Below are 24,812 nucleotides of genomic sequence, written 5' to 3'. Positions count from 1 at the left end.
TGTTTTCATAGTAGCACGAACCGGAAAATGACTTACTCAGATCTATACAACACACAAGTTGGCTGAAACCCAACATGCAATGAAAAGTGGAGAACACCTGTGCAGGCCAACATATTTTTGGCTTACTCTCTGGTGTTCAACACTACACCCCTGTCTTAAAAAGCTCATGCCAAGCATCAACCAATCTTTTAATGGCAAAAAAAAAAAAACCATCACAGAACTACCCAATGTGGTTACACTGTGCTTAATTTGTACACATACCTTTCTCTTTATGCTTTCTGTTTTTCTGAAATAAAAGTTCATTTCCTTAAATTAAGGCCCAGTTAATGTATCTACACCAGCCACTAAAAAACTCCCTTGCACTTTGTGTGCCAGGCTGTATTCTGTCTTTGGAAAGTCCCTTAATGCCTTAGAAAATTTAAACTAATATTCCAGCAGGAAGGTTGCCATGATGTGGCTAAACTATAACCAAAACTCTTCAGGTCTGACTGTGTTTCCAGGCCCGTACACAAGATATACCAACTGCAATATTACTAACACAAATGCTGTGTTACACAACAATCTGGTAGCTTAATGCAGATACATTACTGTTGCTGTTGTTGTGTCTTTCGGCTTATCCCGGTTAGGGGTTGCCACTCCGGTCCGCTAATGTTTGGTAGTGGATTTTTACGTGCCGAGTTACCAGCCCTGACGCACAACCTTCAACGAAGGAACGCTCATTCACACATGCCTCCACACAGAAGATGCTCTAGCTGAGAATCGAACGTGACAACGTCTTGCTGTGAGGCGACAACGCTACCGCAGCACCACTACCGTGGGTCTCCACCACATTACTCATGAGTCAAAATGAGCTCATAGAGAGGTCTTTTTACCATGGGAATCTGTTTTCCTACTCTGTACCTGAACAGTGCCTGAGCGAACCTGTGCACAGGCTACTCAGGAAAGCAACTCTTCAACTGAAGAGAAACTAGATTGCTCTTCTTTTTGTCTCACTAATTCATTTTAGATTAAGTTATCTGACTACTAGCAAAAACAGCAACTTATTAACTCTACAGTCAATGTCACATTCAGAATCTGCCTTCTGCCACGTGTTTTTGTTGGCAGTTGTAGATGTATCACTGTACCCATTGATGCTTGATGCTGGCATAGTAATATAATTTTTCTAGGATATATACACACTTTTTAAAACAAAAGCATAGCATTTTATACCAGCCAACTTAATGCAAACAGACCTATGCATTAAAGCACTTAAAAGTCCTGTCAGTTACTCCTTTTCCAGGTTAAAAGCATACAAAGTTATACAGTGTCATTTTTATATGCACTCTGAAGTGGATGGAAATTACTTTAACGGGGGGGGGGGGGGGGGCCTGGCTTGGATGGCAAGCTAAAGGCAGCACAATTTCTCTGCTCTGCAGTAATACAAACCATCTGACAGGAGTTATTTGGAAAAATCACCAAAAATAATACCTAAACAACTGATTCACAATCTGGAAGCCTCAAGCTCCTTACTGGTATATATTTTTTAACTTGCTACGTTTATATTTTTCTGTCAAAACTAACAGAAGAAGGAAGAGGGAACTACAACTGACAAAAGACAAGTCTTCTTAAATCCACCCAATTGGAGAACTCTATGATAAAGGAGCTACATTCAATTCTCAGAAATATCCAGGACTTAATACTAAAAATGGACAAACTAGACCATAAAGTAGATAAAAATTAAAGAAGCCTCAACCAAGCAGATTGAATTACTAAGTGACATTTTAAAACAACAAAAAATTCAAATAGCAGCACTGGAAGAGTCAGTTTCAGACATCGACTGCACACCAATAGAAGGGCAAAAATACTGAACTCCTTCTACAACAAAATACCGAACTCATCAGCAAAACTGATGATTTAGAAAAGGGAATGGAAGGAGACAACACCTTGAATTTTTTAACTACATGGCTTCCCAAAACCTTAAACCTACCGGAGGCTCTTTCTTTTGGTATCGAAAGAGCCCATATATGTTTAGCTGCAATTCCTTCTACTAGCAAAAATATCCACCCAAGGTCAATCATTCTAAAACCCATCTCTAGCCAAGACTAGGATCTCATCTTGGGCTCTTTCGCTCTTGAAAATAAACAACCAGATAATAAGATTTGACAAGGCTGTCATAACAAAAAGAAAATCTTTCATTCCTCTCATGAAATCACTAAAACAAGCTGGTATCAAGACACAACTAGTATACCCTGCTAAGATAAGACTCTGCCTTCCAGAGGGGAAAAAAACTTTCGAAACCATTGAAGAAGTTAATACTTTTATAAAGAAGAAAAACTTAATAGCCACATAAGAACAAATGAATACCACTTCCACTTTAAAGAGACAAGCAGCTAAATCTGACTGGTCTGTGAAAGAAAAGAAAAAAAAATCCAGAGACAAATAACATAATAAAATACCTTTTCATCTCTTTCCTATTCTTAGCAAATTATTATTCTACATCTCCCAGGATCATTTCCTGTTATCTGATAGCTTCATACTTAGCATCATTTTCCCAATATACTCAGCATCCCTCCTCAGCACATGTCCAAACCAACATAATCTTGCCTCTCTGGCTTTGTCTCCAAACCTTCCAACCTGGGCTGACCCTCTAATATACTTATTCCTAATCCTGTCCATCCTTGTCACACCCAGTGCAAATCTTTAATTCTGCCACATCAAGCTCTGACTCCTGCTTTTTTGTCAATGCCACTGTTTCCAACCCATATAACATAGCTGGTCTCACTACCCTCTTGTACACCTTCCCTTTCATTCTTACAGGTACTCGTCTGTCACAAATCACTCCTGACAGTCTTCTCCACCCACTCCATCCTGCCTGTTCTCTCTTCTTCACCTCTCTTCCACACTCATCGTTACTCTGAACTATTGACCCCAAGTATTTAAACTCATCCACCTTCGCCACCTCTACTCCTTGCATCCTCACCATTCCTCTATCCTCCCTCTCATTCACACACATATATTCTGTCTTATTCCTGCTGATCTTCCTTCATCTTATCTCTAGAGCATATCTCCTTCTCTCCAGGGTCTCCCCCACCTGTTCCCTACTCTCACTACAGATCACAATGTCATCTGCAAACATCATAGTCCACGGGGACTCCTGTCTGATCTCGTCTGTCAACCTGTCCATCACCATTACAAATAAGAAAGGGCTCAGAGCTGATCCTTGTTGCAACCCCACCTCCACCTTAAATGCATCCGTCACTCCCAACGCAGACCTCACCGCTGTCACACTACCCTTGTACATATCCTGTACCACTCTTACATACTTTTCTGACACTCCTGACTTCTTCATACAATACCACAACTCCTCTCAAGGCACCCTGTCATATGCTTTCTCTAAGTCTACAAAAACACAATGCAACTCCTTCTGACATTCTCTGTACTTTTCCATCAACACTCTCAGAGCAAACATCGCATCTGTAGTGCTCTTTCCCGGCATGAAACCATACTGCTGATCACTAATCATCACGTCCCTTCTTAACCTTGCTGACATTACTCTTTCCCACAACTTCATGCTGTGACTGATCAATTTAATCCCTCTGTAGTTACTACAGCTCTGCACATCACCTTTATTCTTAAAAATCGGTACCTAAACACTTTTTCTCCATTCCTCAGGCATCCTCTCACTTTCCAAGATTTCATTAAACAATCTGGTTAAAAACTCCACTGCCATTTCACCTAAACATCTCCATGCTTCCACAGGTATGTCATCTGGGCCAACAGCCTTTCCATTTTTCATTCTCTTCATAGCTATCCTTGCTTCCTCCTTGCTAATACATTGTACTTCATGATTCACTATCACTATTCTCTCCCTTTCATTCTCTTCATTCATCAACCCCTCAAAGTACTCTTTCCATCTCCTCGACACACTCGCCTCACTTGTGAGTATGCTTTCCTCATTATCCTTTATCACCTTTACCTGCTGCACATCTTTCCTAGCTCGGTCCCTCTGTCTAGCCAATCGGTACAGGTCCTTTTCTCCCTCCTTAGTGTCCAACCTTTCATACAACTCTTCATATGCCTTATCCTTAACCTCATTTCCTTATACTCCTGTCTACTTTCTTCATCTCTCTGACAATCCCACTTCTTCTTTGCCAACCTCTTTCTCTGTATACTCTCCTGTACTTCCTCATTCCACCACCATGTCTCCTTGTCGTCCTTCCTCTGTCCAGATGTGATACCAAGCACCTTTCTAGCCGTCTCCCTTACTAGCTCTGCTGTAGTTACCCAGCTATTTGGTAACTCTTCACTGCCACCCAGTGCCTGTCTTAACTCATCCCTGAACTCCACCTCACAATTACCCTTTTTCAATTTCCACCATTTGATCCTTGGTGCTGCCCTCACACTCCTCCTCCTCCTCTTAATCACCAACGTCATCCTACAAACCACCATCCTATGCTGCCTACCTACACTTTCTCCGGTCACCACTTTACAGTCTCCAATCTCCTTCAAACTGGCTCTCCTACATAAGATATAATCCACCCGTGTGCATCTTCCTCCACTCTTGTATGTCACCCTACCCAGTTAAACAATGAATAACATTCATGCACTATACCACTTTGGCCACCCTCTTCCCATGATGGGACCCTGTTTGATGGGGGTAGTGACTGGCTTCATCCTTTCTACCACTCACAACGTGACACTTTTTCCTCAGAAGGTCCTCTTGTTCAAAGGCCCATGTGCACAATGTACAGTGGGATGTTAGACTCTGACTACATAAGTATACCAAGTCCCTGAGCCCGACGATTCTGCCCAACTACCAGTAAGCACACTTCTTGAAAATCAATAAATAACAATGAAGATTTGACATCTACATTGTTAATAACTAATACACAAACATATAGTATGACTAGCAGTAAACTGCAACATACAAGGCTGTATGACGGGGCAAACCACAAGGAGCTGCCTGGATCCATCAAGGAAGGTCTCCAATTTAGGTCAAGTGATTTGGTAAGAATGCATCTTTTATGTCTAACACTGGAGACCCTCTTTCATGAGTCAATGATTTAGTTGAATTGGAAGAGGTAATTACCACAGAAGGAGAGAACAACCCAAGAACTAAGGTTCAGACAGCTGAGGACTGAAATACAGGTATAAGAAAGAAAGCATGACTCCCAGACAATCATGTTTGGTAGTGATGTGCAGAGATCAAGGGACTGCACACAGATGTCTGCAATGAAAATGGTCTTGATGCAAGCACCAGAGGCAGCCATGTGTCTAATGGAATGGTGTCTAATCACAGCACTTTTTAAAGGATGGACAGCTCCCTGATAGCAAAAAATAATGTGATAGTCAATACACTTGCAATGGGTTTGTCTGACTGTAAACCTTTAATTACCTGAGGTAAAGGAAATAAATAACTTTTCAGTCTTTCTACATAGTGCCCTAATTTCATGTAAAACCTGAGCTGACAGTGCACATCACTATGGTGAAATGGTTCTCTCATCTGGTTTTGGCCTCAGTAGAAGAAAATGAATGAATGGACTGCTTTAAGGACAATTCATAAATCATTTTTAGGAGAAAACAATGGCTAGTACTAAGGGAAATCTGATCCTTGTGAAAACCAGATATGGTCCCCTAAACACTCCTGTCTACAGCCCTGAGATCATGTGAGCAGAGGTGATGGCCACCAAGAAAAAACAAGATATGAAGTTCAACATCATTTATTCAACAAGTTTCAACAGGGTATAGTCAAGTGTATTAGTTGAGAAGTTCAGATCTTATGGAGGGGAAAGTAAAGGAGGGCAGATATGCAACTTTCCTTTTATAAATGCTTAAACCAACTGATGCTAGCCACAGTATTGCCCTCATTAAGGTCATGTTGGGCAGAAACAGATGACAATGTACTCTGATCATGGAATAACTGAAACTCAAAATATTGGTGTTGGGTTACATCAGAAAGCCCTATAAGAAGACTGCCTAGGGTGGTATTTATCACCATTATAACCAACTGGAGTACCTTTATTTGGTAGAGTAGGTCTGCTAAACTTGAGTTTTTCAAGCACTATCGGTTATTTCTAGAATTCCAGCAAACAGACCAGGGAGAATCCTAAGATCTAAAGCAGGGGACAGGCCATGAGGTGAAATCAGCTGTTGCTCCAGTGGTGTGGGGGTTACTTGAGTATTATGTAAAGTGTTTTCTGCCTCAACATGGACCTGAAAGCTCCAAATCACACCCTTCTCTGACCACCTTCAGACAATAAGAATTAAGTTTGATTTTTCTTCCATGAACTTTGTAATATGGTGCAGGACTTGCAGACATGAAGAGAAAATTGGCAGACCTACTCAACCAAATAAAAGGGGTACTCCAACTGGGAAGAATTGCAACAGATAGAACCTTAGGCAGTCATCTTATAGGTCTTCCTGATGTACCACGATCTGAGTTTTAACTATTCCACAGTCAGTTTTCATTGTCATCTGTTTCTGCCCATCATGGTATTAGGCAATATTTCCACCATGAGCTCACCTATGCCCTACTGTGCTAAGCAAAAAGAAGACCATCTCCATTCTCCTGGTTGGCAAACAAATCAACTTCAGAATATGTCACTTCTGGAATACCTAACTAAATGTGCTTCTATATATACAACCCAAGAAGCGGGCTGGAGAATGTGGTCAGGGAGTTCTCTAGCACATTCACTTCCTCTGGGATGTAAAATGCTCGGAAACTAGTGATGCTATCCATAGTTCACAGCTAAACACTCACCATCTCTCTGCAAAAGGGAGGGTATGACCTTGTGCCTCCTTGCTTGCTTAGATACCATAAGGACTAGTTGTTGGACCCAAGCAGGAAGGGTCCCAGATGCAGCCTTCCATCTTAAGGTTTTAAAGGTAAGGATATCTGCTCATAGTTCAAATGGCTAGTGTGAAGACCCCTCTCCATGGCAGACTATGTCCCTTGAACAATGGCAAAGCAAAAATGTTCTCCATCCTATCAGTGAAGCATCCATCATCAGGAGTTATGATGGGTTCAGGTCTAAATCTGAAAATTTGGTGAGAAATATCCACCATTTCAGAGCTTGGTGCATGGGTTCAAGAACAGGAAAAGATCCATAAGTGTATAGTGGCTTAGCAATCTCATGCACGTCATAGTTCACTATCATACATAGCTTTTAATTTGCAAATGGCACCAAAAAAGATCATAATAGCCATCAAACCCTGAAGATGGAGTGTTGTCTAAGCTTGGAACATGTGCTACATCCTCAACCAGGCTGCCAAAAGTCTTATCTTCATGGGTCTTCTCCATGGGAATGAAGAACAAGCAGAATATCTAGCTCCATATCTATAAAGGAAATCCTCTGAGATAGGATCAGAGAGGACTTCTCTTAATTTATGATCATTCCATTGGACTGTAATTATTGCAACACCCATTCCAGGTATGCTACAAGTAACCTGACTGGGATGATCCAAGGAGTACAAGATCATTTTACTGCAAAATTACAGTCATTATGGATCATAACTTGGAAAGCACTCTAGGTGAAAAAAAGCCACACAGTAAGACTTATAATGTGAATTATGCCCTCCAGGCAAAATAGAAAAATCTGATGTGCAGGCCCCAAATACTAATATGCCAAAGTCCAGTGATACCATCTGTGCACACTGCAGGAGCAGAGGAATGACCTCCTAGAGGATCTCCATCTGGAACCTGAAGTACCAGATGTGCTGACTGAAGTTGTTGAGGTCTACAATGGAGCAAAAATGATTCGTACCTTTCAGCATTACAAGCACAGCCTGTGTGTGTCTGTCTGTTGAACTCTGCTAAGATAGATTTAATTAAGTTTGGCTATGGGGGATGAGGCTCTGATCTCAAGGGACCAATTTCAGGTACAGAGATGCCAAATATGTAAATAAAACAGAAAATCAAATTAATCACTAAGTGGATCTTCAGCTGGGGAAGAACCTACGAGTTCTAAGCTGGGGCTGACTAAGACTATGTCCAGAACCTATTGGTCCTATGAAATGACTTCCAAAGAAGGGAGACTCAAACCTTTGTCTCTGCAAAAGCAAGCTAAGATCACAGAGATGAAAGTTGTTGTTGAGCTGGTAGAGTTTCTTCCTGACTTGGCTGGAAAATGACTGAGGCACAATCTTGGGAAGCACTGGTATAAAAAGGAGGCTTCTTTCTCTTCTTGGGGTTGACTAAGGGCCTGTTCCTCTGCAACAGGTCATCCATCAGTGCCTGGGAGGTCCACACAAACAGAAAATCTTCTATCAGCTGGGCATCCAGAATGTTGTTTTAGAGCTCCTTAAAGTGAGGACATCCTCAGTCATGGTATCCTGCAGAGGAAAACACAGTTGTGCAAAAAACTTCGCATAACTGGAATTGTCCCTCTCTTTACTGTTGCAGTACTCTTCACTGAAGGTATTTCCTGCCAAGGATAGCCCAACATTCGGTCAGTATACCAAAGCCTTTGGATTTTATAGGCATTGTATATCACACAAATATTCCCCACATAGGGCATAAAGGTGATATATGGACACAATTACCCAGAACTGAAGCCCCAGTAGAAACAAAACACCTCCAAAGACAATGTACAACATTTACATTCAGAAGAAAAAAGTTCAGAAAGAAAAGGAAGTGAGAGCTCCTCAGCCAGGAGGGTAACAAAGGACAGGGGCAAGAGCCAAAACAGAAGTGGGAAGGAGGGAGGGACCGAATAATGCAACAGTGAAGAAAGACATCTACTGTTATGGTAAGATTTTACACAACTGTACTATGTCCTTCCATATTACTGTTGTAGTAATCTTCACTAAAGGGAGAGTACAACAGATGAGAAGTCATCTGGAAAGAGGAAGACCCAGAAGAGCCCTACACAAACTGATGCAGAATAACCCTGGCCCTGGAAACAGCATCAAATTTCAAATGATTAGTAAAAGTATGAACAGAGAACCAAGCAATAGCTTTAAAGATGAAATTGGTGTCCAGATCCTTGAAAAAGGCACCAGAATAGGCAACTGGCCTAGATGAATGCACCTTTACAGATGAAGAAAGGCATTTTCCGTGAAAGGAATAACAAAAGAAAATGGCCTTAGAAATACAGGAGGAGGTGGTTTGCTTGGAAACAGCTAAACCCAAACTCCTGGGATGAAAAGAAACAAAAAGTCGTTGAGATTTTTGAATAACCTTTGTTTTACCCAAATAACATCTGAGCTGTCTTTGTAGGCCCAAGGTGTGGAGAACCTTCTCACTGGCTGACTGTGGAGAAGGAAAAAAAGAAGGAAGTTGAATTGCCTCATTAAGGAACAACTCATCAACCACCCTGGGCATAAAGAAGGATTAGTATGAAGAGACACCCTGTCTCTGTGAAAAAATAAAAAGGGAGGAATAGCCATAACAACCTGAAGCTCCGACACTCTCTTGGAAGAAGTAAGAGCCAACAGCACAACAGTCTTCCAAGTACAAAGATACAAGGAAGCTGAACTGGCAGGTTCAAAAGCAGCCTAGGTCAAATTTTCAAGAACAAAACTGAGGTATGCTTTCTGATGGGCTTAATATGAAGGATGCCTTTCAGAAATTGCTTCACATCAAATCAAGAGGCCAAAGGAGGGTTCAAGGGCAGGCAAGTAGAGATAGCTCTGACAGGTGAGCTTTAACTGAAGAATATGCCAAGCCAGTGTGGAGCAGATCACACAAATAAGAGGGAGTAAGAAGAACATGTACTGATGAGGGATCCTGATGGTGAGAGAAGCACCAAATAGAAAATAGTTTCCATTTAGACATATGATTTTCTGGTAATGGGCTTCCTGGCCTCTTGCAGAACTCGAAGCACATCCTCAGGAAAGAGGTTCCTAAAAGGGATCAAAACCTTATCATCCACCGTGTCATCTGAAGAATGGACATGTGAAGATGGATAAGAAATCCCTTGCCTTGTGTGAGAAGATCTACCAAGTAAGTTAACTTGTGGTGCTTGCTCCTGGCCAGATGAAAAAGAAGGGGGAACAAGTGCTGTCCGGATCAAAATGGAGTCACCAGCAAGATTTTGGGAGAGTCCTGCTTGATTTTGTGCAGAACTCTTGGCAGAAGAGGAAGGGGAGTAAAAGCCCACAGAAACATTCCCTTCCAAGGAAAAGACAGTCTGTCCACTTTCCAAGCCAGCGGACTTGGTACTCTTGAACAGAAAAGAGGAAGTTAATTTTTCAGAGGGGAGGCAAAAAGATCTACCTGAAAACAGCCCACTGACGGATTATGTTCAGAAACACATTTCTGTGAGGCATCCTTTTGTGAGTCTGTGTTCTGGACCTGCTCAGAGAGTCTGCCACTGCACTGTGCACAGAAGGAATGTAAACTGCCTGACAAGTCAACTGATAATTGATAGCCAGATCCCAGGCCTCAAGAGCCAGTCTGTAAAGAAGATAGGACCTTGTACTCCCATGTTTGTTGATATACCACATCACAGTGGTATTGTCCATAAAGACTTTCAGGAGGACTGGGGAGAAAAGAGAATGAAAGGCTTGTAGAGGCCCTATTTGTTTTACATTGATATGGTTTGACCTGTGATGAAGGGGCTAGAGACCGTGAACTTTCAGAGGGCCACAAGAAGCCCCCCATCTGACATGAACAGTTCTTGAAAAGGAACTGGAGCATGAAAGGCAGCCCTGGATTGAAAGAAATTTGCTGAATTTATCACTGAAGCTCAAGTTTGAGACAAGGAAACAAAGGAACAGTGAACTCCATGGGGTGGCAGTGTTGAAGCAACCACAAACGACCAGCAAAAGCGATGGTAAACCCAGATAGTGACAAATCCTTTATTGATCAAGATAACATATTAAAAATATGTCAATTAACCAGACCGGTTTCGGCCTCACAGCCTTTGTCAATGGTATACAGAAATAAATTTGTTGAAAAAGAAGAACTGGTACTAGTTATATTTATAGTCCTCCCTGTTAGACCAGAAATCAATGGTATGGCCCAACCTAGTGGTTGGGATGTATAAATACAAATTTTTTTTTTATATAATCAAGATTAGTTCATATATAAAAATAAAAGGAATAATTAGGTATGAAATGATTCCATGACACTATAAGCAAGTATGAAAAAGTATAGCTGAATTATATAAATTACATATTGTAATATTAATATATCCTGATTATGTGAATACAAAAAATCAATCGAAGTCTAACTAGAGTTTATCAAAGTACACTGCTAGACAATTACATTCAAAAATTACAGTAATTATAAAAAGGTAATATAATTACATCTCGGTGCTAAAGTGTAAATTTGTCATCCTAGTCACTAAGACTACATAATGCCAAGATAATAAGTTAACAAAACAACATAAATACCAACATTCAAAGAAAGCCAAATAAAAGAGTATGCTGCATATATCAATGTAAAAAAGTGGACAATGCTTCTGTTATAGATGGTCATTCAAACCTGGCGGAAAAATTGCCCCAAGATTTGTAATCCAATATTGTTCTTTTCTATTCAAAATAGAGTGCCAACCCTGTTGATGGCTACGATCCCCTACAATTTTGTCAAGAACCATGAACTTAAATTGTGCATTGGAATGTTTGATGGCGTGTCTATACAAGGCATTAGTTTCCTTCTTATTTCGGATGTCACTCTTATGTTCTGTCATACGTATTCGGAGGGATTTAGATGTTTGGCCCATATAAAATGATCGACACTGACATGTGGCCAAATATATGACCCATGTAATGCTGCAATTAGCAAAAACCCTGGTCTGATACACACGTTCAGTATTAGCACTAGAGAATTCCTTCAATGTGTAGACCTGGAAACATGAACTACAATGGCCACAAGGAAAGGTTCCTATAAATCTATCTCCTGTTAGGGTAGTTTGTTGATAGATAGCTCCTCCTCCTTCCTTGTGTTTATAGTGGGAAAACAACCCCCTACAGTTTTACCCCTTCTGAAAGACATATGATATGTTGTGCCTAATAGTGTTTTTAATTCATCATGTGCCATCAATATATTCCAATTGGAATTCAAAATGTCCCTGACCAGTTGATAGTTCCTGCCATATGTAATGACAACCTTATTGTTGAATCCTGATCTTTATTATCCAATTTTTTATATTGCAATAATGTTTGTCTGTCCAATGAATTACTCCATTCGCTGGCCAAAGAGATAGCCCTCATTTTGTATCCTCTATGTTTAAATCTGCAACATAAGTCGTTCCTAGCTATTTGGAAATCCCCCCTGATGAACATATGCGTTTCATACGCATAAATTGTGATTTTGGTATATTGCGGATGGTGTGGTAAGGGTGCATGCTGGATGCATGTAACAAAGTGTTGTATTGAGGGTATTTACGAAAAACTTTGGTGCTTAAGGTGTGATCCTCATTACGATATACAGTAACATCCAAGAAGTTGATGGTGTTATAATCATATGTTACCGTAAACTCAATACCCCATACATTATCATTCAAATACTGAATGAATTCCTGTAAATATGTAATGTCTGCCTTCCACACCATCCAACAATCATCTAAATATCGTCTCCAGATATCCATTTCAACGATATAAATATTGTGTGATGAGTCATAGATTAGGCACTCCTCAAAAAAGGCCATAAAAAGGTCAGCATAGATAGGAGCAAATAAGGCTCCCATTGCTGTACCTTGAAGCTGCAGAAAACACTCGCCATGGAAATAGAAGACATTTTTAGTTAGTACATGTTCCGCCATGCAGATAAGCAGTGTGTTGAAACCTGGTGGGTACATTTCAGATTTTTCCAACCAATATTGTAGTGATTGCAGACCAGCCCAATGTGGAATACTTGTGTATAAATATTTCACGTCAAGTGTGCACATAAGCCAATCCTGTTCAAGTTGGGTGTCTGCTATTATCTGAAGAAAATGTGTCGTGTCTTTCAATCTGGCCCTAACCAATGATAATAGTGGCTTGAGATAAAATGTAAGAAAAGCTGAAAGTGGTTCTGTTAATGATCCGATACCAGACACTATGGGCCTACCCGGGGGGTTTGTAATAGACTTATGTATTTTGGGCAAAAGGTATAAGATCTGTTTTTGTGGATCCTTGACAGTAAGATGTTTGACTGTATTAGTTGTTATAATACCTTGATCCTCTGCTGTCTGTAAGAAGGAATCAATTTCCTTCTTGTATAGCAATGTGGGATCTATAAACATCTGCATATGACACCTACGGTCCGCCAATTGTCTTTTGCCCTCATGAAGATAATCCTCAGTGTTCATAACTACAACAGCACCACCCTTATCTGCAGGCAGAATAGCTATATCACGGTTTTGCCTAAGTTCTTCTATAGCAGTTTTTTCCATGGCAGAAATATTTTGGCCTAAAATATTTGATTCATGATGATGAAAATGTAAATCCTTAATGACTGACTGTTGAAATATGGAGATGTATTTGTTCATGGGTGGTTGGAAATCCGATTTCAAAAATCTAAACTCTGAAGATCGTTGAGAGGTGTTACCTGAAAAGAACAATTTAAGATTCAGATTGCGACAAAATGACAATACATCATTTACTATACTATATTCATCACTAAAGAAACCCGGAATACAACCAAGGCCTTTATTCAACAATATAGTTTGTGCATCTGTTAATGGTACATCAGATAAGTTTAAAACATTATCAAAGCCATCCTGAGCTATGTCAACAATGTTCGTATCAAATTCTCCATAGAATTGTTTACTGCGTTTGTGTTTGCGACCCCCTCGTCGCCTTGGTGTATGTCTAAAGGGGTATTAGTATTGGGTTTTTTTACTCTTTGGTGATTCCCGATGGTAGCTACCATCATTATCCATGTATGATGATTCATCACCGGAAGTATTGGCAAGGGATGCATCAGTGGATTTTAAAATGGATCTAGGTCTCTTTCTGGGTTTTGAACCAAGTGTTTTGTGACTAGTATAATTGAACCTGACTGTTTTAGATGTATCAAAAGGACGACCCCTTTGATAGTCAGTGCAATCCCTGTTGAATTTACGGATTTTGCGGTCCTTAGTCAGTTGATCAAAAGATGCCAAATCCTTAGATAATTTTTTAACCAAAGTAGAAAATATGGGTAGAGATTCAAAACGTTTACACTCTTCACAATAGCTTTTAACCTCTGTTAGACATATGTCTACCACTCTTTCATAGTATGCTGCCAAAATTTTTCCAATCATCATAGAGGATTGATGAAGAGCCTGGTTCCATTCCTTTGTCAGCCTGTCCTCCAACCTGCTCACCAAGGGCTGTAACCTGACCCTCAAAACTCTAGGAGTAATATCCTTCTGTATATATGCTTTGAATAATCGTAAATGCCAAATATTGGCACGAAGATTCTTCAAATCTTTACTGAATTTGTTAAAGGCCAAGTCACAACCCTCAGAAGGACCTATATTACAGCCATTTTGGTTATTGCTTGACATGACATTAACACCGAATACACCTAGGTCATGCCTATCATTGATGCACATAACTCATTCAAAATCTGCTCTAGATCCATAATGTATGGATAAACAGACCAGCAGACTATGATAAACTTACTGAATGTAAGATATATAGATGTAAGAAATATAAAAGATATATAAAGATAATTCAACAGAGATCACACTGAAAATAGGAAGCCATAATACCAAAGAAAGTAGATAAAAAATCAGCCATATGATGTTAGTCACAATAAATCCCAATAATGTTCTAATCCACTGGTGCATCCAACCATAGGTTATAAAAATTCCAGCACATAAATACTATGGTGTGTGGTACACTAATCAGCAGATAACTAAAGATAATCCTAATATATTAGTGTGCCCACCTAACACAATAATATAGAAGTCACTTCTGGTTCAGAAAAGAGACTCATGTTATAGTACTGGTAAAATAATATCCTGGTCATCATTCACATACAGTTGTGTAAATATTTTAGTTGCAGTATACATACATCTTCATAGCCATATTTAGTATGCAGAAAACAGCCCCATAAGTCCCGATCAACAGATCGATTCGAGTGTATTAAATGCAATTCGCTTGATCATGCAAGATGTTATATAGCATGTATTAAATAAGGAGGCCAAAAAGATGTGGCACTAATAACATGATATTCATGCCCCTAGTTGGTTCTGAATCCAAATTATGTGTTAATGTATATCCCTAAGATAATATGAACATATATTTGTGGATACAATTTTCCCCTTGATGGTTATAAAAATCATAGATGAGAAAACACATAATGAAACCAGAATATCAGTGGAGCCATAAGATATTTATCCTATACATAATCAACCATACAGATATGTAATCTGTAAGGCTACCCTTGAGTCCCTTTATATCCTAAGTTTAAATCGTAGGTCTCCTATATATTCAACCATAGTATCCAAGCATAATAAAAAAACTATTCAATCCTATACTGCATTGATAATAACTCAAAATTGTTTGGGATGTATACACATATACCCATAAAAAGGATACTATTGTTTAGTTAGGTGAGAAAACATCAGAAAATGCTTGCAACCAATAAAACTTAGTGAAAATTCAAAACATCACCATTGTTTTGGTGTTTTGATATAATTCTTATATAATATATGTGTCCCTTACTAATAGACGTTTTGTACAAATACTGTACAACAATCCAATTCAAACGACTCTTAAATTGTCCAAAAAGCGACTGTATTGTTAGGCACACCAGCCTCAATATGTCCAACACAAACAAAGTTTTACACGCGTTCCCCTCGGCCAGCAGTATTACATCTATACTTTTTAATACTTGCTTATAGTGTTATGGAATCATTTCACACCTAATTATTCCTTTTATTTTTATATATGAACTAATCTTGATTATATAAAACAATTTTTTGTATTTATACATCCCAACCACTAGGTTGGGCCATACCAATGATTTCTGGTCTAACAGGGAGGACTATAAATATAACTAGTACCAGTTCTTCTTTTTTCAACAAATTTATTTCTGTATACCATTGACAAAGGCTGTGAGGCCGAAACCGGTCTGGTTAATTGACATATTTTTAATATGTTATCTTGATCAATAAAGGATTTGTCACTATCTGGGTTTACCATCGCTTTTGCTGGTCGTTTGTGGTTGCTTCTACTAGGTTTGACCGTGCAAGCCGTCCTTGCGAAGCATTTCAGTTGCATCGTGGCAGTGTTGAAGCCATACCAATTTGAGGTACGATTGGAACTTTGTCATATGGAGCCCAGCAAGAGGAAGCGAGGGAATCTTGGAGGCCATAAACCACAGAGTCCTGAGAAATTACCTAGCCATAACAGAGGACAGAGGAACAAGAAACTGAAAGAAGGTTGTCAGAGACAGAACCCTGGGAGCAGGAAGAGAATCCAACATGGGATTGGTCTGAATCCTGCAACTGAGAAAAATATGATCCTAGAAAGGCATAAGCACAGACTTCTTATGATTGCTGGTGAACTCTAGACGTAGGTAAAGTGAAGTTCTTCCAGAAGACTGCTGGGAGAAGCCTGGATAAGCAGGTCATGGAATATCTGTATCCTTTGAAGCCAGCAAAAGGCAATATCAGGAGCAAGGCATTCTGTGAATACTCTTGGGGCAGTAGAAAGACCAAAGTGCAAAGCAGAGAACTGAAAATAAGAGCAAGAACTAGAAAAATGTAACCATTTCCTGAACAGGGAGTGACTAGTCATATGTAGACAGGCATTATTGAGGTCTACAGAAACCAAGAAGGCCTGGGGGAGAAGAGGAAACAAAGTCTAAAGATACAGTGTCTTGAAAGAAGGGACCTTGAGAAAAGTGTTGAGGAGAGAGAGAGGGCCAGAATTGGTCTCCAAGTCCTCTCCTTCCAAAGAACCAAAAATTTCCTGGAGTAAAAATCCCTTCCCACTTGGGAGGATGGAACAGGCTGAATGGTGCCCTGATCCAAAAGTGACTGCAAACCTCTGAGAAAAGAGAGAGGTAGTCTGAAGGAAATTGTGGAATGCTTAGAAGGGGGGGGGGGTAATTCCTCTGAAATCTGAGCATAGGGGACACAAAAATTTGCTTGAGTTCCTACATGGTCATACCCTTATCCTGGAGGGACTTGAACAAGTCAGAAGCAGTTGTCCCAAAAAGATTATTATTATCCATAGGAGCAACCAAAACTTTGGTTTTAATATCATCAGGCAAAGCCTGAAGATGAAGCCAGGAAGAACATCTCATCATAGAGCCAAAAGAAGCAGCCCTGGAAGAGGCATCAGCAGCATCATAACTACATTGTATGGACTGATGAGCGACCTGAGAAGTATACCTAAGCAGGGGAAGAGCTGAAGCTTTCCTTTCTGAATCAGGCAGATCACACAACACAACCACAGCTACCTGAGAAAGTAAATTCAAGACACACCTGGTCATGTGGCTTTGACAATAGCCCAAAAAGATAAGGTGGCAGCAGTATACACTTTTTATTCAACCTTTCCATAGCTCTACTATCCTTATCAGAGGGAAGGAAGGCACTTAGAAGAAGGTAAAAGTTTAAAAGACTAATCAGTTGAGACTGAAAGCACTTTGCAGTCCTCAGGCACCTTGTAAAACATATCAATTTTCTTAAGGACCAGAGGCTGAGAATCAGGAGCTACACAAATGGCAGAGAAGGTGTCCAAAAGGGCAGTGAACACAGGAGGAACAGCAGATAGCTTAGGAGACTCCATTTGTAGAATCTCTTATCTCTTTTGGATGTCACAGACATGGGAGCAATCACACTTAAAATAATCCATCATAAGAACAAGAGTAACCAAAGAATAATTCTTCCAAGTGGGAATTTGGATTCAAAGAATCCTCTTCCTCTGAGCCATAGTCTAGAGGAAAAGGAATTGAGAAGAATATGAGTATGCAAAGGATGTCTCCCCAGAATCTAGGTCCTAATCTGAGGAATCTGGTTCCCTTCTCCTCTTAAAAGGCTTGAAGACCAGGGAGGAGCAGGGACTGACACCCCTTGAGGGGGCTTCAAGGCCATCAAGGCATTAAACAAGCCTTGGTTAAAATCCTGCCATTCAAGTTGGGATTCTTAGCAATAGGTGTAATATGCTTGGACCTTTGTTTTTTCTGAAGCGAGATATCTGCTCTTACAACCCTCGGCAGTTCAGCCCCCTGGTAGGATACAATAATCGTAGTAAAAATCTCTTCCCAGACTAAGATATGAGAATCCCCATGGCCCCTTGGAAATAATCAGTCATGATAACCCCTCAACATCTGGATCAGATGTCTGAAATGTCTCAGAGGTCATGCAATAACTCTGATCTATACCTTCCTCTGAAAGGGTTGCAGCAGAGGAATCTGATGCAAGCACTGGACGTTCTTCAGGACTTTCACTAACTTCTAAAGAGCCCTCTGGTGGAGGCTAGACAGCAACAGGATCAGCAAAGATTTTTTGTCTTTCTTTTTGGAAGATGGCTCTCCCTCTGGATGTGAAGATTCCACCACAGCACCCTTAGCTAACAATTTAAGATGCTGGTTCTCGAGGTTTATAGAGAGGGAAGATAAGTGACTACGAAGAGCCTTGGGGACAAATGCTTGACAGAGCACGGTGTATGGTCGTGGGAAGTACCTAGGCAAAAAAGACACTTTTCGTAATGGTCTTTATGGGGAATCTGCCTTCCACATTGACATTTTCCCTTCTTAGATGACATGAACACAAGTAACAAGCAATACAGCGGAAGAACAGAGAAGAAACCTCAATCGGCAAGCTTTTCTAGGGTCTGGTCTACTAGAGGGGAACTGCATTTTGGCAGGTTAGACAAGAAGTTGAGGGTCCTAAGCCCCAACATAGTACAGAAATTTTCTCTCTGGCCACACCTATCTAGAATGTATAATTTTATGTGGTGTGAATGTAACAAGATGCTGTGGTCTATGGGTCTATGCTGGACCAAAGAGATCACGTAAGAGTCAGCTTAGAGATGTCTAGTGAGGGACCTGTTCTATTCAGCTGGGGACATGTAAAGTGTGCTTTCCTTTCTGGGAACATAGCAGCAGAATCTAGGTGTTTCCAGGTTACAACAATGGCATTCATTATCATCAGTTCCATACAGGGAACTGCACTGGGGTCCACTTCCTCCTCCCTGAGATACACATATCAGAGACCTCTGGGAGAAAAGAATAAAGATATAGGGTATTCCACAGCGAGCTATATGAGCCTCACAGTTTCTGCATAGACAGAGATCCTCCACAGGAGGTAGTATGGTGGGAAGGCAGACTGCTTATGTCCATCTGAGAGAAAGTCTCCAGATATTCAGACTCTTCACAGATGTCTGAGTTAGAAGTTGTATCCCACTCCACTAGATTTACAGCAGCAAGTTTGTGACTAGGCATGAAATGAATGCAAGGCAAAAAGCAGCTGACGTCTAGAAATACACCCATCACAAGTGTCACACAAGCAAGTGAGGTTTGCACCAGGCTTATTGACTTTATGGAATTAGGTCATTCCCCAACTAAATGTGATCCTTAATGTTCACTTCAAGTTCTCAACACACACAGAACATCTGTACACTGACCAGGCTTTGAAATGTCAACTATAATCAGTGACAACCCAGAAGGTCCATCCTCAGCCAGGTTACCAGACCCTGCTGGTCCAGGGGGGCTGTGGGTGGGGAGTCCTCAGTATGGAGTATCCCCAAGACCTGTAGCTAAGCTACTCTAGAAACTACTGCCCAGAATCAAGCCAACTTGCAGCAAACCCTACCTAACCAACCAGAGTAGGGCAGTGCCTACATCCCAGAATATATTCTGCAGGGTGGGAGCCAGGGATGCAATTCTTCAAGTCCCATTCTCTACTAAAGCAGGAAGCAAGGATGGGCTTGGGTCCTGGCTAGCCAAGGATGATCTCAACAACTGGAAGGACTGAAGGGTCATTTAAAGAAAGGACTTGCTCCACGAGTGTTAAGCTGTGGCATCTTCACTAAGTCCATGCTATAGTGTTCCTATCTGTAACCTGTAACTGCAGCAGAGATCCTCCCAAATCTTTGAGTGAGGCTCTCTCACCCACCACACTGTCCTCCTGCTAGAGAGGCAGCACAGGAGTTATTTTCTCATGTCTGTTGGTGAAAGGGTTACACTTGGCTCAGTACTTACATTCTGTTCTTCCCTAAGCCTCAGTACAGGCACTGCAGGCACACCTTTGGCTAGCAATTTAATGGCCAAACAGACACTCTGCAGACTTGCTTTAAGCAATAAATGTGAGAACTTTTTTACTGATGAGAGTCAAGATCAATATCCAAACAGAATGAATATCAGAAAAGAACAGGTGGACTAAAAAGTTAAGTGTTCTTATGTAGTTATGTTACGTCATGAAAATGGGCTAGCACTGGATGTGTGCAACCCTAAGCAATTCCAGGAAATAAGTGCAAAATTTTGACTGATGAAGAATTTAAGTCCAACTGGTGATGTATCACACAGGATCCCCGATGTTAGACCGGACATTACAGTGGATCGTATACTTTGACAACATGCTCCCAGATGACTCCCAAAACCTACATATCAGGTTATTTCTATCTCCCTTTGTCAGCACACATTTGGATTTTTATCTCTTGTGTGGTTATTCACACTATGTGAAGTGAGACGCACCATCCCTGACCTTGCAGAATATTGAGAATTACTTCTAGCTCTAGATTGCTTCACTATTTGTAACTGCTGTCTGCACCTGCCCCTCCATCTTGGCTTATTTCTTCTTAGCTTCTCACTCAATGCTTCATCTCCCACTTTTTCTTTCACTTTACCCCGTCCCACATCACCTGTATGTACTCATTTGACAACTGCTAATCATGTGCTCTTGTCCTCTGCCTGCCTCCCTCCCACACACACCTTTCCCACCTCATCATACTCCCTAGCCTCCTGTTGCCTTCTCTAATTTCACTGCACCATTTGTAAGCTTCCTACCCAGTATACTGTCATCTGCAGCTCCCATATTTTTCCCTGAAATTTCCCATTCTCATGCAAACCTTAATGCCTGTGAGACACCAAGGTCCATGAAACAAATTGTTGCATTGCGTGCTGAGCATATAACCCAAGTCTGTTCCACTCATTCTTGCCCAGCCTGTCCCATTCCTTTCATGCTGTCTCAGAGCCCTTATTTTCTTTCTTTTTTTTTTTCAATTTGTTTAGACATCTTTTTTAAGCACTTAGCTTGCACACCTTTTGTTAACTTAGGTGTATGTCACTGTGAGCTGCAAAGCAAATTTCAGCCAAGTGCCAAATTAACTAGTAAGTAAGAATAACAAAGTAACAGCTCGCTTCACCTCACCCAGGGACAAGGAAAGTATCTACCAGCTCAGTTTTGAAGCAACTTACAGGTCATCAAGTCAATTAACATAAATTCTAATCAGCTACCGCATATACAGAAAATACTTCTGTTTTTTTCTTTAAGACTCTCATCTAACGTACAATAAATACAATAATGTAGCAGGAAAAAAGAAATATAAGCAGCTCCTTAACACAATAAGGTTACATCTTACTATGAAGAGTTACTTCAACAGTCATACACAGCAAGCGAAAAATATTAGGCCTGGATCACTTAAGACAGTTGGTATAAATAATATATGTTACATTTCCAAATTTATTTATTCAAGTTAAAGATCAGAAAATACGTGTATACACTCTACAAATGTAAATCAATACACAAAGAAATAGCTATGAAACCTTCGCCCGCACATGAATAACAAACAGCTGTAAAGAGCTAAAAGCCAACATACTGAAATACATCAAGTTCTTAAACATTTGTAAGCAGCAGTAAAGCAAACAAGTAGCCTCAACTGTAAACTTACCATAAGATCCAATCAAGTAAAAGCAAAACTCTGAAAAAGTTAACTAGCTTAGTTTAATAAAAAAACTACATGAACAACAAAAATTAAACTGCTCTCAGCTGAAACAAAAGCAAACCCAAATCTTTTCTCGTTCCCTCTTCTAATTTGCTTTGTTGCATCTCAAAGTTCAATTTGCAAAAGACATTGACACTTGTAGTTCGCCTGGATTCATATGTTCATTGGTGTGTACTAGGCTAATGGCCCTGGAGCCTTTACAAGCCTAGCTCATAGAAGCGCACTGGCATCGTGATGCCAGACGTTAGTTCCCAGTGCCTTTATCAAGTAGAACCACTGGAGTGATCCCAGTGTTGAATTTTCTATTTCCCACCCACTCAAGATCTCTCTTGAAGAGGGCCAGTGAGATCCTCTGCTTGACATGTATGGGAAGTCTATTCCAGAGCATGGGCAGTCTCTGGGTTATGAACCTGTCCCTCCAGCATGTTCTGTTGATTATGGTAATGAGGTTGAGGTTTCTGGATCATGTGGTGCAGAGGGATTGGGATTTCTTTAGATGTAGCATTTCTAACAGAGCTGGGTCAGACATGGCTTTGTAATTCTATCAGAGATCGCCTCTTAGAAGCACTTTTTTTGTTTTTAAGTCTGTCTGTATTCAGTCGGACGGTGCCATTTATTTAAATTGTTGCACCTTTCTTTGAACCCTTCTACTACTTGTTCATGTCAAACTGCCCCCACACTATACTAATGGACCTTCCAATCCTTCCTAACCCAAGAAGACAAAGAGAGATAGAGGTACATTTGGCTTACTGATCATCATACGCATGGCCGGTGGGATATTTTTTCCTTGATAATGTATGCAGTGCAAATTCCTTTCCTTGGTCACAATCTACTCATAATATAATGATATTAATACAAGAAGATAATGTGTGTGTGTGTGTGTGTGTGTGTGTGTGTGTGTGTGTGTGTGTGTGTGTGTGCGTGTGTGTGTGGTGTGTGTGTGTGTGTGTGTGTGTCTGCTCTTACAAGCACATTTTCCATTGATATGCATCTGAAACCCCTATGCCACATCCTGTACTTTCTGACTGCAAAGGGGGAAATTTTATGATGAAAAGTATAACCCCAAGGAATGACTGTTGTCCATCAGCCATTATATATTTCCCCTCAGCAGATTATCTCTCTATTCTCAGTGGTTGTTCCAATCTAGGTCACCATGCAGTGTAGACTAAAAATTCTGTTCCAATGAACTAGCCGTGCACAACTGTACTTTAACTACTTATTTTTAATATTTTCCCATATTTAACATGTTTGCAAGCTATATTTAATTATATCAAGTTTCAACAAAGGAAACATTTCACAAATCAGTTATTGCTGACTGCCTACTTATTTAGTAATTTATGACGTGCCTCCTTTGACAGCCACATCAGTGGGACTGATCTTATATGGATTAATACTTTGTGCATATGATTCCCTAGGTTTATTTTAGAACACTATAACAAAAACTGCAAAAACACATTCTTCAAGTTGGCTACTATAGCAGGGCTTCTCTGTATATCCCCAATATGCGACACCACAAATCATTTTCTAAATGTGATTTCTTGATACCACTTTGTACCATTTGGACAGTTTCTTCTCTTGTCTTCTCCAGTGTTGTGCAAGCATAACATTCAGGGGTATAGGGGTACTGGGTGGCTTGTTCCATTACATTACATGTAATGGGCATCTTTCAAGGTACTGCAAGCAAGTATTTAAAATATAGGGGAATGTGTTATCTCTCATAGCAGAAATCTAGTAGAAGGCTATCTGTAGGATTAATCTTAATTCTGAGTGAGGTCTGCTCTCTGCATACATGTACTTTATACTCGAGTAAAATGAGATGAGGCTATGCAAAATAAAAACAACAAAAACATGTTGTTCAATACATGTCCAATAAAACCGCAGTGAAGCAAGCTTACAACATGGCAGTCCTGTAGTGGATAAACTAATGAATTATAACCATTTCAAGCTTCACTCCAAGGTTGATCACTGTCATTTTTTATAAAAGGGAATCAGAAATGAAGGCCTTACCCAAATCCCAACAGGCCATACTTTTGTCTGCTTTTCAATCTTCAATTTTTGGAGACCCAAACAAATAACTCAGGTAAGACTGTACTTGTCCAGCTTCCTGAGACATATTCCCTGGATAGCAAAATATGCAATTGTGTTCATAACCCCTCATAAGTGATGTTAAGTCACTATATTCCTCTTCTATTAAATTATTACTTGAATGAATGAAGGAATGAATAATTTTTTCTATGTATATATATTTTTGAATGTTAACAAACTTAATAAATAAATAAATATGTCACAAATTCTAGTCATGCAACTATAGTTCCAGTCCTGCAAATAGTTATATTACACAGAAATGCTTCCTGTTTAAATACGTAACAAGTGAATGGTAAAATAATTCCACCAACTCATGCCCAGTTCAGATGAACCTCCTTATGCCCCTTAGTACAAGGCTCAGCACCTCAACCATCCCTCACTGCCAGTGTGTCTATTGCACTCATATACTATTACCAGATGTTTACAGTGCATCATAAACAATCAACATTTATAGCAGCTGCAGTCTTCCTGCAACAGTCTGTCCCAAACTTCACAAGGAAGCAAAAGTGCTGTTGATTCCAAATATGTTTCTTCTGAATAAACAAGATGACAAAGTATTCTGGGAGTCAGACAGAGGACTAAGGCTGTGAGCTGTAAGAAGGTGTTTCCTGTGGTTCAGGGTTCTCCCAGCCTCCATTTGCCTAACTGTGCAACTCTCACCAAGTCAGTTAATCAGTGTTCCGAGTTGGGTCTTGAAAAGGGTCCATGTGGATCAGCATTGCAACTCAGTTTACAAAGTAAAGCAGGACTAAGATAACAGGCATTTAAACCAAATGCAATCAAACCTTTGATAAATACAACATATACACTGTCTCTTATCCCATCCTTCTTAAAAAGCTTTCAGACCTAAACCTCTCTCCTTCTACTCTTGGCTGGTTCCAATCCTACCTTACTGGCAGAAAACAAGCTGTTAGATGGCAGCAGGCTCTCTCACC

General features: G+C 40.2%; 1 protein-coding gene across 1 annotated transcript in view; it reads right to left on the bottom strand.

Moving 5' to 3' along the window:
• The window catches only part of XPC (XPC complex subunit, DNA damage recognition and repair factor), a 1,641,424-nt gene that overhangs the window by 899,505 nt on the left and 717,107 nt on the right, over positions 1 to 24,812 (bottom strand). The gene's annotated exons all lie outside the window — the stretch shown is intronic.

This window comes from Protopterus annectens, chromosome 7.part1 (assembly GCF_019279795.1).
Source record: "Protopterus annectens isolate FY-2018-M chromosome 7.part1, PAN1.0, whole genome shotgun sequence".
Taxonomy (NCBI): domain Eukaryota; kingdom Metazoa; phylum Chordata; order Ceratodontiformes; family Protopteridae; genus Protopterus; species Protopterus annectens.
This window is presented reverse-complemented; position numbering and strand designations above follow the sequence as displayed.